This window comes from Cherax quadricarinatus, chromosome 92 (genome assembly GCF_038502225.1).
Source record: "Cherax quadricarinatus isolate ZL_2023a chromosome 92, ASM3850222v1, whole genome shotgun sequence".
NCBI lineage: Eukaryota > Metazoa > Arthropoda > Malacostraca > Decapoda > Parastacidae > Cherax > Cherax quadricarinatus.
In genome coordinates, this window is record NC_091383.1 from 13,767,065 (window position 1) to 13,783,243 (window position 16,179).

General features: G+C 37.7%; 1 pseudogene; it reads right to left on the reverse strand.

Annotated features, from left to right (window-relative positions):
• Positions 1 to 506: 506 nt before the first annotated feature.
• The window catches only part of LOC138855383 (zinc finger protein 84-like), a 225,488-nt pseudogene continuing 209,815 nt past the window's right edge, over positions 507 to 16,179 (reverse strand).

The following is a 16,179-nucleotide window of genomic DNA, read 5'->3' on the forward strand; positions in this document are numbered from 1 at the left end:
AGCACTAAAACCTTTGCTACTGAAGTTCTCCCTTAGACAATAGCTAACATAGCAACTGATACCCTATCAGGGATCAGTGGCCTAATTTTAAACTCTCCATATGCAACAGGGATGAGCATAAGACCAGAAAGTGATCAAGAAAATGAGAGTGAGAAGCAGTCACAGGTTTGAGAGCATTAGCGCACAACAGTATGGGAGAACAGAAATGAACTGTTGGAACTTCCCAAGGGAGAAGGGGAAACTAAGATGCTACATCAACATACAAGGGAGGCAACTGGAAAGAAGAGCGGGGTGAGTGAAGACAAAGAGAAAATTGAGAGTAAGCAGGGGCACTGATCAAATAAGAGACAAACCTATATGTAGAAGGAAAACTAAGCTCATGCACACTGACAAAACAATGAAGGCAATAAGCATCCTGATGATTGGCTAAGGAAGGAATATTTGCCTCAGCATAGAGGCTTTCAACAGAGGATGAAAGAGAGGCACTAAGACATAAACATAAACACTGATGATTTAAATTCATTTATTTCTTTGAAAGTAGTACACTGAAATTATATTTTCACAATAATGGGGTTGCAGTACAAAGAGAGCCTCTATTATACCTAGGCATTATGGGCCAACTTAATTTAGTGGCTTACTGACTACTTAAAACTAAAGAAATTTATCATAGTTGCATAGTAGTTCTATTAATTATAAATGAATCTAATTTATACAAACCAAAGGATATATTCGTATATTAAAAAATGCTTTTTATGAAACACGATTCAAGAGTGGTTTCCAGTAGTTAACAATAGTTTACAGTATGAGAATGCCACAACTTGGTGAAGGGTAATACTGCTTTTGGTAGGTATGTATACAGTGGACCCCGAACATTCGATATTAATCCATTCCTGAGAGCTCATCGAATGTTGTAAATATCGAAAGGTGAATTAATTTTCCCCATAAGAAATAATGGAAATCAAATTAATCCATGCAAGACACCCAAAAGAATGAAAAAAAAAATTTTACCACATAAAATATTAAGTTTAATGCAATTGAATTGCAATAACAACAATAACAATAGATTAATAACAACAGAATAACTGACACTTACCCTAAATGAGGATCTGGTGATGATTGATGGGATGGGAGAAGGGGAGAGTGTGGATGGTGTTAGTGTTTAGAAGGGGAATCCCCTTCCATTAAAACTTGAGGTATCAAGTCTTTTTCTGAGGTTACTTCCCATCTTCTTTTAATGCCACTAGGACCAGCCTTACCACACTGTGTATGCCACTACGATTCTTAAATCTTTCAAACCAACCTTTGCTGGCCTTAAATTCACTCACATCACCACCAGTTGCAGGCAATTTCTTTACCAAATCATCATGCAACTGCCTAGCCTTTTTGCAAATGATCGCTTGAGAGATGCTATCTCCTGCTATCTGTTTTTCATTTATCCACACAATTAACAGTCTCTCAACATCTAACACTAGCGATCTCTGTTTTGAAAACAAAGTTGCACCTTTTGCAACAACAGCTTCCTTGATTGCCGTTTTCCTGCTCACTATGGTTGATTAGGGTTTACTATACAACCTGGCCAGCTCCGACACATGCACTCCCCTTTCGTACTTTGCAATTATCTCTTCCTTCATTTCATGGGGCCCATGGTGACTTATTTTGCAGAAACAAGCACCAAAAACAGTAATAATATGGAATGTACTGAATGTATCCTTAGATGCGCACACACTGCCTGGCTTGTAAACACTGGCACACATGGGGCGGTTCAAGCCACACATGGACACGTCTCGTACAAATTGCATCGAATAGCGGGTTTTCGATCGAATGTCGAGGCAAAATTTTTGCGTTAAAATGCATCGAACGTCGGATTTATCGAATGTCGATGCCATTGAATGTCGGGGGTCCACTGTACTTCTAAGTGGTAATTTGTCAACATATGAACTTGGTTGTCTAGTCTTAAAGTTTCAAGATTTGGATAATTGGTAGATTTATTGAGTATTCAGTATTTAGTCTAGGGTGATTAAATGGCTTTTGAGAAGAGTCTTAATCTGATTTTCAGACTGGGTTACTTTAGTATTTCCTGGTAATGAATTCCAAATTTTGCAATCTAGCTTCGAGTTGCAGTAGAAGTTGCATAATAGCATAAATGCTTAATAGCCTACCAGGCCTGTGACCTGGTAGGCTACTATATTGAATGAACTCTCATGTGTAGTACTAGAATTATTTTCTAGGAATAGTCCTTTAAAAAGGGATATGGTTTTTCATGTTAATGAAATAACATGTATTATAGTACATGTGATTTTTGTGAAAAATCTGAAACACAGTGAAAAGTGACATGATTTTTTTTGTTTTTTTTTGAATTTAGAGGAAAAGTCTTTCAAACACTCAGAACACTGATATGGTTTATCTTATGAATGAACTCTCATGTGTCTTATTAGATGTGATTTACGTGAAAAGTCTTTCAAACACTCTGAACACTGATATGGTTTTACTTGTGAATGAACTCTCATGTGTTCTGATAGATGTGATTTTTGTGAAAAGTCTTTCAAACACTCTGAACATTGATATGACTTTTCTTGTGAATGAACTCTCATGTGTCTTATCAGATGCGATTTACATGAAAAGTCTTTCAAACATTCTGAACATTGATATAACTTTTCTTGTGAATGAACTCCCATGTGTCTTATTAGATGTGATTTACGTGAAAAGTTTTTTAAACACTCTGATCATTGATATGGTTTTTCTTGTGAATGAATTCTCATGTGTCTTATTAGATGTGATTTACGTGAAAAGTCTTTCAAACACTCTGAACACTGATATGGTTTTTCTTGTGAATGAACTCCCATATGTCTTATTAGATGTGATTTACATGAAAAGTTTTTTAAACACTCTGAACATTGATATGGTTTGTCTTGTGAATGAACTCTCATGTGTCCTATTAGATGTGATTTATCTGAAAAGTCTTTCAAACACTCTGAACACTGATAAGGCTTTTCTTGTGAATGAACTCGCATGTGTCTTATTAGATTTGATTTATCTGAAAAGTCTTTCAAACACTCTGAACACTGATATGGTTTTTCTTGTGAATGAACTCTCATGTGTCTTATTAGATGTGATTTACGTGAAAAGTTTTTTAAACACTCTGAACATTGATATGGTTTGTCTTGTGAATGAACTCTCATGTGTCCTATTAGATGTGATTTATCTGAAAAGTCTTTCAAACACTCTGAACATTGATATGGCTTTTCTTGTGAATGAACTCCCATGTGTCTTATCAGATGCGATTTACATGAAAAGCCTTTCAAACATTCTGAACATTGATATGGCTTTTCTTGTGAATGAACTCCCATGTGTCTTATCAGATGCGATTTACATGAAAAGTCTTTCAAACATTCTGAACATTGATATAACTTTTCTTGTGAATGAACTCCCATGTGTCTTATTAGATGTGATTTACGTGAAAAGTTTTTTAAACACTCTGAACATTGATATGGTTTGTCTTGTGAATGAACTCTCATGTGTCCTATTAGATGTGATTTATCTGAAAAGTCTTTCAAACACTCTGAACACTGATAAGGCTTTTCTTGTGAATGAACTCGCATGTGTCTTATTAGATGTGATTTATCTGAAAAGTCTTTCAAACACTCTGAACACTGATATGGTTTTTCTTGTGAATGAACTCCCATGTGTCTTATTAGATGTGATTTATCTGAAAAGTCTTTCAAACACTCTGAACACTGATATGGTTTTTCTTGTGAATGAACTCTCATGTGTCTTATTAGATGTGATTTACGTGAAAAGTCTTTCAAACATTCTGAACACTGATATGGTTTTTCTTTTGAATGAACTCTCAAGTGTGTTATTAGATGTGATTTACATGAAAAGTCTTTCATACACTCTGAACACTTATAAGTGTTCTTTCTTGAAGGACCTTTAATGCATTGCATTTTGTTACTTACCTGAGAAGTCATTTTGATAATGAATACTGGTATTATATATTCTGCTTTTTAAACTCTTGCATATTACATATTATTTGAAAGTTCTAAAATAATACTGTAGTAAAGATCACTTACACATATTGTTTTCTTATAAATGATTATCTATTGATTATTGTTAAAATTACCTAATATTTAGATTTATTAAACTTAAAGAACATTATTTAGTTATGCATTAAATTAAATGTTTGCCAACTTATTTTGTAAATAAAAGCATAGCATTTTTTTTTTTACAATTAATTCACAGATGCCTCAAATTTGCTGAGCAGCAAAGATTGGCCTAGACATGAGAGAATGTGTTTGGTGAGTGTGCACAGTATAAAAATAATCCTGTCAGACAGGGCATGATGGTAACAGCTAACCTTTATCTCTGTGTTTCAATTAAAATAAAAATTTTGGGGTATTTTTTGGTTTGTTTTAGACTATAGCACCAACAGAAAAACTAGAAAATTACTTAGATCAGGAAAAAAAATGGGAGAAATACTTAAAAATGACAGAAATTATTTAAGCAAGTATGATCCAAGAAAAAGAAAACACTGAATTTTTGTGTGTGATGAAGGATTATAATGAAAACCAAGTGTTGCATATGAGAAGCCTGCAGATATTATTATTGATAAAGTGGAAAAACACTTTAGAGGCAGAAACTCCTACAGTGTTTTTAAACCAGAATTTGTTTTAAATTTTTTAAAATTGGCCAAATTCCAAATTCAAAGTCCTTAATAGGGTAACTTTTAGTAAAATGAGCAAAATTTTGCAATCAATTTATAGTGAGGAAGATATATTAGCAAAATATCTGAGCAGTGAAACTGGCCTAAAATGAGCATCAAATTAAAGGAAATTGCTATTATTTTGCCCAACTTCTAGCTCATGTAACTTTATTTTTTCTGGCATCAATATTACCTTTAGAAAAGATTCTTCACTCTTTCAGATGACAAAATAATTTTAATATTTTTAAAAACATATTGAAACTCAAGGTCTTTCAATACGAGGGTTGTGGACAGTTTAAGTGTTAACTACACAACACTTCTGAGGAAGGTAAACATAAAGAAAGATAATAATAAAGACACTACTGAAATATATGTAGGAAAATATAATAACAAATATTTTCTAAGTTGTCAGTAAGTTAATAAAGACATCTACCAATAATGAAGAAGATGGAATTAAAATGTGAAGATAAAATACTTGAAATGGAGAGGACAATATAGATGATAAAATATCCTACCCACAGTCATTAATATAAGATAAAATACTTGAAGTAGAGAGGACAATATAGATGATAAAATATCCTACCCACAGTCATTAATATAAGATAAAATACTTGAAGTAGAGAGGACAATATAGATGATAAAATATCCTACCCACAGTCATTAATATAAGATAAAATACTTGAAGTAGAGAGGACAATATAGATGATAAAATATCCTACCCACAGTCATTAATATAAGATAAAATACTTGAAGTAGAGAGGACAATATAGATGATAAAATATCCTACCCACAGTCATTAATATAAGATAAAATACTTGAAGTAGAGAGGACAATATAGATGATAAAATATCCTACCCACAGTCATTAATATAAGATAAAATACTTGAAGTAGAGAGGACAATATAGATGATAAAATATCCTACCCACAGTCATTAATATAAGATAAAATACTTGAAGTAGAGAGGACAATATAGATGATAAAATATCCTACCCACAGTCATTAATATAAGATAAAATACTTGAAGTAGAGAGGACAATATAGATGATAAAATATCCTACCCAAAATGTAACAGATGATACATTACAATATTTTTCCAACAGTCAATAAATACAATTCCTAAACCTTATAGTTCTATGTACTAAATTTAGAAAAACTGTTTTCCTAACATATTCAGTTGCCTTTATTACTTAATAATGGTTGATAAACTTCTGAGGTAATAAATTTTAGTGTAAAACATGTTGATAATATATGTATAGTGTTATATTATTATCAGTACAATATTATAGTAAGTTGACTTATATGTTGACTGGTTGTTGAAGGTGTAGTTGTAATTGTCAGAATAATGAGGTCACCTGAAGTCTGGACATTCAGGAAGAATTCATAACAATGTAGTCACCATTACCACATTGTTCACACAGTTTCTCCAGTATTTCTGCCACTTACAACACTTTCATTGTACTGGATGATGACACTAAGTATAATTCTTGTGTTTACATCAACTGCAAAAGGAAAGACAAAATTAATCAACAACTGTAAATTTGACAAACATGATTTTATTATAAAAGATGCAATTTTTTCTCAGCCAGTTTTTAACCAAATGTGTAGATGAGTAATAGTAATGGTATCATCTGGCTATATAGTTTTTTTTTTTAATAAACTAGCTGTATCCCACCAAGGCAGGGTGACCTAAAAATAAAAACAAAATTTTTTCTTTTTAAATTTAGTAATTTTACAGAAGGGATTATGAGCACAGTATGTAGTTATATTTGAGAGATGAAACATAATATTAAATAATCAAAAGAGGTACTAAACTCAAAAGGGTCATTCAGTACTGCAGGTAAGGATGTACTAAAGGAGAAATATGCAAAGGTTAATAAAAGGTAATGAAAAGAAGGAGTGTGAGAATAGAGGTTAATGGAGGATGGGGAGGAAAAGAGGGTAACAAAAACTGCAGATGGCATAATAAAAATTGCAGATGGTGTAATAAGTTAGATTCTATTAACCCTTTGATTGTCGCAACCTCAAATCCTTTAGTGTCTCCTGGTGTTGCAATATATCTGAAAAAAAAAATGAAATGATAGAGAATCTTTTCCCAGTGGTAATGACACCAAAAGTATGAAATTTGATGGAAAAATTACAGAATTACGCTCTCGTGAAGTTAGCGACCTCGGTGATATTTACTAATCAGCAATTTTGCCCACTTTGAGCCCTATTTTTGGCTAATTCCATTGTTCCGGTCGACCAAACTCATAACTATTTTTTTAAAACTCCATTTGTTCTATCAATTGAGTACAAGAAACTGCCCATTTACCTATTTCAACTATGCAATAAAGTGGTCAGAATTTTGCAATTTGGCCAATTTCATGAAAATTAAAAAATATGCCAATTTCAAAATAGGGTCCAGAATGAACAATGCAGACATTCCTGGCTCTAAAATGACATTTTCTTTCTTGATCAGTCATGTCTCCAAGCCCTTCTGATATTACTCTTGCTTCATATTTTGAATTTTTATTCAAACAAAAAATAGAATATTTACTGTTATGAAGACTACTGAAATATTGTAATAATTGTATAAATAATGTCAACCCATTCATGACTGCATATTAGACTGGTTAGTTGGACATTTATTGGACAATGACATCATTTGTTTACTCTTGAACATTGGCAAAAATCAAACATTTCCCCTACATTGAGCTCCATTTTAAGGTCTTTTTCATAGTACAACCACTCAAAATCACCTCCATTTCTATATGTTTTCCAAATTATCAAATGTGACTATGAAAACGAGAATATAACCATAAAACTATACAAAAATACACCTCAAAGTTGGCATTTTAATCCAAAAACACTGACATTTTTTTTCTCATTATGCACTGCTTGCTGCAGGATTTTTTTTATACAGTGCACACTGACCACACAGACCCATTCTCTCACATGTGGGCCTACCAGCTTTCTCCCGCTTGATTTGAAGCCGCTAGAATTTTTGAGTATGTGTACGTCAAACACATTGGCTCATAAGACGTATATGTGACTGAAACAGTCAAAGGGTTAAGGAAGTCAAGGATAAAGTCTAAATTAACCCTTAAATGGTCCAAACGTATATACAGGTCTCCCTCAACATTCGCGAGGGTTAGGGGATCAAGAGCCTCGCGAATGTTGAAAAACCGTGAATGTTTGGTGCCCCAATATATTGTAGGGTAATATAATACAATACTGCTTCCTTAACTTGTTGAACCATGAACAATCATAAAATACATGAAAACGTCGTAAATTGTACTAAATATATACATGTTATGCTTTAATAACATGTATGTTATTAAATACCACAGACTCCACCACTGCCTCCACCACTGCCACCAATGCCTCCACCACTTCCCCAACCACTGCGAGTCCCTACTACCCTCCCTCCGACCCCCGCAACTGGCAGCCAGCCCTCCCACCACTCAGTGTGGTGAGTGTTTTGTTTGTTCATTATTTGCTATTAAACTACAGTATAAATAATGTAAACCCATTCATGACTGCATATTGGAATGGCTATTCGGACAGGTATTAGACGGTGACATCATGTGTTTACTCTTGAACACAGCAAAGAATCAAACATTTCTTCTACTGCTAATAATAACAATAGTAATAATAATAATAATAATAATAATAATAATAATAATAATAATAATAATAATACGATATAATTGAAGAAGGAAATTGTACAAAAATACGAGGGAGTGGTTGACACATTGTCAGTGTGGCTTTGTTTATGCTGGAGTGAGCGTTAGTCTCCCTGCTCTTCCAAACATTTCACAATAATTCAGCGGTTGAGGCAGTGGTATTTAATAACATATATGTTATAAATAATAATAGTACATATTATTAATAACATGTATTATTATTATTAATAACATGTATGTTATTAAATACCACTGCCTCAATCGCTTCCTCAACAGCTGCCTCACCCGCTTCCTCAATTGCTGCCTCAACAGCTGCCTCACCCACTGCCTCAATCGCTGCCTCAACAGCTGCCTCAACCACTGCCTCAATCGTTTCCTCAACAGCTGCCTCACCCACTGCCTCAATCGCTGCCTCAACAGCTGCCTCGCCCACTGCCTCAATCGCTGCCTCAACAGCTGCCTCAACCACTACTTCAGTTGCTGCCTCAACAGCAGCCTCAACAGCTGCCTCACCCACTGCCTCAATTGCTGCCTCAACCACTGCCTCAATTGCTGCCTCAACAGCTGCCTCAACAGCTGCCTCAATCGCTGCCTCAACCACTGCTTCTACCACTCCAGTCGCACTCAATCTACAAGCACCAAACACAATGAATTATTGTGAAATGTTTGGAAGAGCAGGGAGACTAATGTTCACTCCAGCATAAACAAAGCCACACTGACGATGTGTCAACCACTACCTCGTATTTTTGTACAACTTCCTTCTTCAATTATATCGTATTTATTATTATTATTATTATTATTATTATTATTATTATTATTATTACTATTGTTATTATTAGCAGTAGCAGAAATGTTTGATTCTTTGCTGTGTTCAAGAGTAAACACATGATGTCACCGTCTAATACCTGTCCGAATAGCCATTCCAATATGCAGTCATGAATGGGTTTACATTATTTATACTGTAGTTTAATAGCAAATAATGAACAAACAAAACACTCACCACACTGAGTGGTGGGAGGGCTGGCTGCCAGTTGCGGGGGTCGGTGGAAGGGTAGTAGGGACTCGCAGGTGGCGGGAAACTTGAATATGATTTGGCAGTTGGGAATTTGGCGGTTGGGAATTCGCGAATGTGTGAAGCCCGCGAAAGCTGAAAACGTGAATGTTGAGGGAGACCTGTATATGTCCATGCGCGTAGCGCCCCAAACGTATATATACGTTTTCTTTGACATTCATTCAACATTGCCACAATAAGCCTGAGTCACCTAGACATGAGAAAATGGGTGTGCACACTCACTGTGTGCCATATTAAAATAATTGGGGATGCTGGGTACCATATGCTCTTTTTTCCTTTTAAAAGAAAAGATTGTTTTTTTCCTCAAAAAAGTTGGGGCGCTACGCGAGTGAACGTATACGTTTGGACCGTTTAAGGGTTAAGAATGAAACTTTCAACAAGGAGGTCAGTTAGAGTAAGTTTATTGGGCAGTGGAAACATAGGAAGTGAACAACATTCTCCATAGCTATCAATCAGGCTTCAGAAGATCTTACTCAACCGACACCTCCCTATTTAATCTGATGGATTACATGAGAACTGAAATGTCAATGGGGAACCTCATAGGTATGGTACTCTTCGACCTGCAAAAGGCCTTCAACACTGTCAACCACAGTTTATTATGTAAGAAACTTCAAGCTATCAGAATAGGTTCCGTAGACTGGTTAGAGTCCTACCTTAATATCAGGAGACAAATTGTCAAAATCAAGAAAACAGAATCAGAACCCCTGCTGATAGCATGTGAAGTTCCCCAAGGTAGTATTTTGAGTCCCTTATTATTCCTATGCTATGTTAATGAAATGTCTCTCAGTGTCAAGTGCAAACTCCTACTGTATGCAGATGACTGTGTTCTGTTAGTGTCAGGTAAAGACCCACAAGATATAGCTAATGTATTACACTGGAACTGGAGTCCTGCAGCAAATGGTTAGTAGACAAACTATCATTACACCTCAGAAAAACTGAAGCCATTCTCTTTGGCACTAAACATAAACTGAGAAGGGTAAATAATTTTAACGTTCAGTGTAATGGGGAGCCCAACACTTCAGTTTCCTCAGTAAAATATCTGGGAATCCCCTTTGACCCATTCATGTCAGGAGAATTGATAGGGAACATTATTATTATTATAATTAAAAAGAAGCACTAAACCACAGGGCTATACAGCACTGCAGGGCAGGAAGGAAGCGAGGGGAATCAGGTGGCAAAAGGGAGAGGGATGATTACTAGGTTACGGAGAACAGCGGGGCAGTGGATAGTGAAGGGGTAGAGAGTAGCAAGAGATTGAGGTAGAAAGAGCTGAGAGGAGTGCAGAAGGTATCATCATCAGAGTTTGTGGAGTAAATCAGTCGTTGTTAAGAAGTCAATGAGAGAGTCAGGATTAAAGGAGGGTCCACCAGAAAGAAGGAAAGGTAAATAAAGAGTAGTAGAGCGGAGACGACATTGGAGGTAAATTCTGCGTGCTTGTTGATAGAGAGGGCAGTCCAAAAGAATGTGGCTAACCGATACTAGAACCTGACACTTCCCACTGAGAGGAACAGGGTGCCGCTCCATGAGATACCCATGAGTAAGACGAGTGTGGCCAATGCGGGAGAGAATAGTCTCTGAACCTCGACACTGGTGACAAGAAGATGGCCAGTAATCTATACTCAGTTTAATAGACTGAAGTTTGTTACTGAGCAGAGTAGACCAACGTTGTTGTCAGCGGGTGTGAAGGTGGGAAGCTATTACAGCAAAATGGTCCATAAATGGAACACCTCTATATGAAACGGGTAGGTCATGTACTGCTGACCGCACAGCAGTGTCTGCATGTTCATTGTCCTGTACATCAATATGACCAAGGACCCAACAAAAAACAATATATTTATGCTTGGTAGAGATGCAGCATAGCCAAAGTTGTATACAGAGGACTAGGGGTGAGGTGTATCAAATTTCCATATAGCCTGTAAAGCACTAAGGAAGTCTGAAACAACCACAAATGACACAGGCATAGATGCAATATGGATAAATGCTGCAAGAATGGCATACAATTCAGCAGTAAAAGTGCTAGCTGAAGATAGTAAATGCCCTCGTACGACGCTGTCCAGAAACACTGCTGCGAATCCTACTCCATCAGAAGACTTAGAGCCATCTGTGTACACTGCGATGGCATGAGAATGAGAGTGGAAGTGGTAAAGAAAAAGAGAGCGAGAAGCTACTATAGGCAGTTGGGTTTTTGAGCAAGGGAGTGAGAAAGAACAGACTCCAACAGCTGGAACTTCCCAGGGGGGTAGGGAAAAGTGAGATGCTACATGAACATATAAAGATGGTAACTGAAGAGAAGACAACAGCAAATGTAGGCGAAGAGAGAAGGGACAGAGCAAACAGGGGAGGCAAACAAATAATGTCTACTAATATCAGTGACCATTCTATAAATGAAAGAATTGCAGAGATCATGAAAGTGTACATAGTAGCATAGGCAATGGGCATCACGGCGATCGAACAAGGCTGGAACGTTCGCTTCTGCATAGAGGCTCTCAACCGGGAAAGAGCAAAAAGCACCAAGGCATAAACGTAATCCTTGGTGATGGATGGGGTTAAGGCTAGAGAGAGTAGCAGGAGAGGCCACTGAATAGATATGGTCACCATAATCGAGTTTCGATAAAATGAGGGTGGAATGTAGGCGAAGGAGAGTTCAGCAAGGGTTTTAAGAAGGTTCAGCCGGCTGTGACAAGTTGCCTTCAGAGAGGTAATGTGAGGTTTCCAGGATAACCTACAGTCAAAGAGAAGGCCTAGAAACCTGACTGTATCATGTTCAGGGATACGGGAGCAATAGAGATACAAAGGATGATCGGAGATGGCAGAGCATCTAGTGAAAGTAATTTGGTGTTTTGATACTGTAAAATTTAAACCCATGTGTGATGGCCCAATTGGAAACACGGTCGACCACATGCTGGTGAGAAACTGTAATGAGGTGACAGTCAGCACCTGCACAAGCAATAGCGAAGTCATCAACATAGAGTGAAGACCAAATATTGGATGGAAGACCAGAGGCCAAATCATTTATAGCAAGGAGAAAAAGTGTTGTGCTCAGAACAGATCCTTGGGGAACACCGTCAGCTTGGATAAAGTCCCGGGAGAGCACATTATTAACCCGAACACGGAAATGTCTGTCAGTTAAAAAGTTCTTAAGAATGGATGGTAGATTGCCTTGGAGGCCTAAGGAGTGGGCTTGGGCCAAAATATTATACCTCCAAGTTGTCTCATGTGCCTTCTCAAGGTCAAAAAATATGGCAATAACTAAGTGGCTATTTGCAAAGGCATTATGAACATACATATCCAAGCGTAGTAAAGGGTGTATGGTAGAACGGCCCTTACGAAAGCCATATTGACGAGTGGAGAGACTGCTGTGTGTCTCTAAATAGCACATTAAACGTCAATTTACCAGACGCTCCATCACTTTGCAAACTGCACTGGTAAGAGCAATGGGACAACAGTGTGAGGCATCATGTCCCATAGTACATGGTTTGCAGAAAGGGAGAACAATGGTAGATTTCCACAGCTGGGGAAAAACTCCTTGTGACCAAATAAGATTGAAGAGATGTAAGAGGACTGCAAGGGCTGACTGATGTAAATGTTGTAACATCCGAGTATGGATGTCGTCATGCCCAGCTGCTGATGATCAGCAAGTTCAGAGTGTTGCTTCCAGTTCCTGAAGTGTAAAAGGCACATTATACTGTTCTTCCCTGAGAGAAGAAAAGCCCAAGGGTGATAACTCTCTGGCAGACTTTGAGGAAAGAAACGAGGGGCATAGATGGAGCCCCTGAGAAATACGAACCAGATGATTGCCAATTTCAGTGGCAACGTCAAGAGGGTTTGCTGTATCGACACCAGCGACCCGTAGAACAGGAGTCGGGTCAGGAGAGTATTTACCACTCAATTTCCCCACTTTTTTCCAGACTACACTCATAGAAGAAGCAGAGGTGATGGTGGAAATATAATCTCGCCAGCAAGTGCATTTAACGTCATGGATGACACGGCGAGTGACTGCACGTTTCTGCTTAAAATCAAGAAGTCTCTCAGCGGTTCATTTGTACAGGTACCTGCCCCATGCTTTTCAAACAAACTGCATGACCACAAGCAGGAGACCACCATGGCACGCACTTCTGAGAATGCCTGCCCGAGGTTTGGGGTATAAAATGAGAAGCTGCGGTTAAAAATGAGGATGAGAAGAAGTGTAAAAGCTTATCAATGGAGGACGAAGAAGGAACCTCACTACAAGTAGTTAGTTGCAAGTAAAGGTCCCAATTTGCTTGATGAAATTGCCAGGATGGGCTACAATTAGGTGGTGAATATGAAGAAGTAAGAATGACTGGAAAGTGATCGCTATCATGTAAGTCCGAGAGAACAGACCAGATGAAGTCTAGTGCAGCAGAGGAAGAGCAGACTGAGAGATCAATGCAAGAGAGAGTATGAGTATGAGGCTCAAAATGGGTGTATCTGTATTTAAAACATGAGGAGGGTGGGAAGCAAGAAAAGCCTCCAACTGAATGCCATGGGAATCACAATGAGACCCCCAGAAGAAATGATGAGCATTAACCCTTTGACTGTCGCAACCCCCAATCCTGAGGTGTCTCCTGGTGTCGCAAAATTTAAAAAAAAAAAAAAATTATTTTTTCTTATGAAATGATAGAGAATCTTTTCCCGATTGTAATGACACCAAAAAAACGAAATTTGATGGAAAACTGACGGAATTATGCTCTCGCGAAGTTAGCGACCTCGGCGCTGTTTACAAATCGGCGATTTCGCCCACTTTGAGCCCTATTTTCGGCTAATTCCATTGTTCCAGTCGCCCAAACTCATAGCTATTTCTTTAGAACTTCATTTTTTCTATCGATTGAATACAAGAAACTGCCCATTTACTGATTTCAACTACCTAATAATGTGGTCAGAAATTTGCAATTTGGCCAATTTCACGAAAACTAAAAAATATGACAATTTCAAAATAAGGTCCAGAATGAACAATGCAGACATTCCTGGCTCTAAAATAACATTTTCTTTGTTCATCAGTCACGTCTCCAGGCCCTTCTGATATTACTCTTGCTTTCTATTTTGAATTTTTATTCAAACAAAAAATATTAGACTTACTATTATGCAGACTACTGCAATGCTGTAATAACTGTATAAATAACATCAACCCATTCATGTCTGCATATTAGAATGGCTAGTTGGACATTTATTGGACAATGGCATCATTTGTTTACTTTTGAACATTGGCAAAAATCAAACATTTCCCCTAATTTGAGCTCCATTTCTAGGTTCTTTTTATAGTAAAATCAATCAAAATCACCTCTATTTCTGTAATATGTTTTCCATTCTATCAAATGAGACCAAGAAAACGAGAATACAACCATAAATACTATACGAAAATAGACCACAAAGTCGGCATTTTAATTAAAAAAAACGGTCGGAGTTTTTTTTTTCTCATTATGCACTGCGTGCTCCAGGATTTTTTTTATATGGTGCACACTGACCACACAGACGCATTCTCTCACATGTGGGCCTACCAGCTTTCTCCTGCTTGATTTGAAGCCGCTAGAATTTATGAGTATATATACGTCAAACACGGCACCTCGTAAAACGTATATATACGGCCGCGACAGTCAAAGGGTTAAAATCGCCAAGTAACAGAAGTGGTGGTGGTAAGGATGAAACAAGAAAGGCAACATCCAGGATAGATAATGCCTGAGAAGGAGAGAGATAAAAAGAATAGAATACATAGCACCTTCGCAAGTGGATATAAGCTGCTGTGTAATGCAGCAAAGTACAAACAAATAGCTGATGGTACGGAATATCAGTGCATAGAAGAACGGCACTTTCATTAAAGATCCCATCAGGAAAAGGATCCGAAGAATACAATAAATTATAGCCTGAGATGGGATAGATAACAGCAGAGTGTAATTTTGGTTCTTGAAAGCAAACACCAACAGGAAAAAACCGGGAGAGCAACATCTGAAGCTCACCCCGATTACCCGAGGCCGAGTATAATCCAATGTAAGTAGGCCATGATTGGTAAAGATAAAGATACCAAATATCCGCAGGTAAGGGTACCTACAGACTTGATGGGTTAGAAAAGTCTACATGCAGCAGCAGCAGAAAACATTCAGGCAGCGAAGGAACGGTGTGCTGTGAAGAAAGGAGTTGCGCAGATGGAGGAGAGGAAAGAGAAGGAACAGGGGGTGGATCAGTGTCCATTGATGGATTGGTCTCTGCAATATATTCAGAGATAGCTTCAAGTGTTTTGGAATTCAAAGACATCGTATGGGAGACAATATTGGAGATGGAAGGAGGAGGATGAGTAAAGATTGGAACCGTAATGGTCTGTACCAAAGTAGGGGGGGGCAAAAGGGTGGAGGGAACTGGAGAAGAAGTGTGGGAAGGGACAGAAGAGGCAGAAACCTGGGAGGTGGCAGAAGAGGAAGAAACTTGGGAGGGGCAGGAGAGGAAGGCACAGTACGAGGAGGAGGGTGAACCTCCACACTTGAACAGAGCCAGTGAGAGGGAAAGAACCAGGTACAGAGACCAGGAAGGTAAATTGAGGAGGAGGAAGAAGGGAAGGAGGGGTTAAAGTAGATTTGAGCAATGGAGACTTTTTTGGACTTTTGAGAAGTAGAGTGAAGATTTTGAGGAGGTGTCGTACGAGGTCTTATCGATACCGGGGCTTGTGAGGGAGAACGCGAAGAAGCGAGAAGAGACTGAGGTGTTGAAGTAGGGACTTCTGAGCCCAGGACAG